Source organism: Fopius arisanus, unplaced genomic scaffold, assembly GCF_000806365.1.
Source record: "Fopius arisanus strain USDA-PBARC FA_bdor unplaced genomic scaffold, ASM80636v1 scaffold00213, whole genome shotgun sequence".
Lineage (NCBI taxonomy): Eukaryota > Metazoa > Arthropoda > Insecta > Hymenoptera > Braconidae > Fopius > Fopius arisanus.
Genome location: NW_011887952.1, coordinates 112,788 through 114,092, shown reverse-complemented (window position 1 = coordinate 114,092; position 1,305 = coordinate 112,788). Strand labels below are relative to the sequence as shown.

The following is a 1,305-nucleotide window of genomic DNA, read 5'->3' as shown; positions in this document are numbered from 1 at the left end:
AAAACGAACAATCTCAAACAGAAAGTGATCATTTTGCAGCTACTTTTTTGAACTATTCGCCATAAAAATTAAAATAAAAACTGCGGTATAAATATTTTAAACGACAACAACCTTAAGGAGTCAACAAATTTTACTGAGCGGTTGAATTCTTTTTATTGTACCACTAAATAACTTTTAGTCCACAGTTAACAAATTTTACTGAAGCGGTACGGTAATTTTCCCCGAGCGGCCAAAATACTACACAATGATATACAAGATTATAACGGAACGGTAACTTCTCCTGAACATTCCTCTCCGTATTTGGTGATGTTGACTTTGAGAACGGAACCCGGTCTCAATCCATCAAGAGCTGGCGCAGTATCCGCGGGTCCCGCGCTCATAATAAATCTCATATTTGGGATAGCGCGCCCGCGCATGCATCCATCAGGACAACGTGCACAAAGTCACCCCGCCAGTCGAAATTTCTACCAGGGCAATTGATCCCTCTGTCTCCCTTTCTCCCACCTTCGGTCGGTCATACCGGGCTTATAAGCTGCGTGGCAGAAAATGTCCGTTGCTTTCCCGCCTCGAAAACACTTCCGCTCGCATGGCTACTATAAGTCGACTGTATTTTTCAGTTGCCGCGTTATTAAAAACTTATACATTAATTTTTTTTTCACGCCAAATCATCGCTTATTATTTCTATTTCTATTTTGACTAATTTTGAGGGAGCCAGAATTATTTATTTACAATTTGTTCCCAAACAGTCAATTAGATGCCAAATAAATTGGAAAGAAGCAAATTAGATGATTATTCACTGCACTGATTTTCATGTCCCATTCATATAACACGCTTCATTTCGCGTGGTATAATTTTAAGAAAAATAAAGGTCTCTCTTTTCGAAGTAACTTGATTTGCATATTAGAATGTCGAAGTTATCTGTCAGTACTTCAAATTTCAGTGGAACGATAGAACTCCCTCCTCCTCTTTTTTAGGTCTCCGTTTGAATTGCATTATTTATCGACCGGTTGAAAACCCAAACACGCAGTGGGCCGAGCTCATTTGAAAAAATATGATTGTTTCTTTGTGAGTTGTTAGCTTTTGATTCTATATTTGTAATGGAACTGATGGGAAATGAAGAAAAATCTTTAAATTATTAAAATTACTACACTTTCTCTCAAAAAAGAAGTTTCAAAAAATGAAAAATAATTTTTAAATCAACAATTACTGTCCCTTCAATAGATAAATTGAGGCCCTTTTTTCAGTCTGGTAGCGCCCTTGAGACGAATTTCTACCGATTTCTGCGCTACATAGTTACGGAAACCA

At 37.5% G+C, this 1,305-nt stretch overlaps 1 long non-coding RNA gene across 1 annotated transcript; it reads left to right on the top strand.

Moving 5' to 3' along the window:
- The first annotated feature begins 574 nt into the window (after window positions 1-574).
- On the top strand, window positions 575-1,305 carry LOC105272597 (uncharacterized). The gene is made up of 3 exons (XR_892793.1): window positions 575-868; window positions 975-1,065; window positions 1,245-1,305. It is a non-coding gene; the product is annotated as an uncharacterized lncRNA (long non-coding RNA).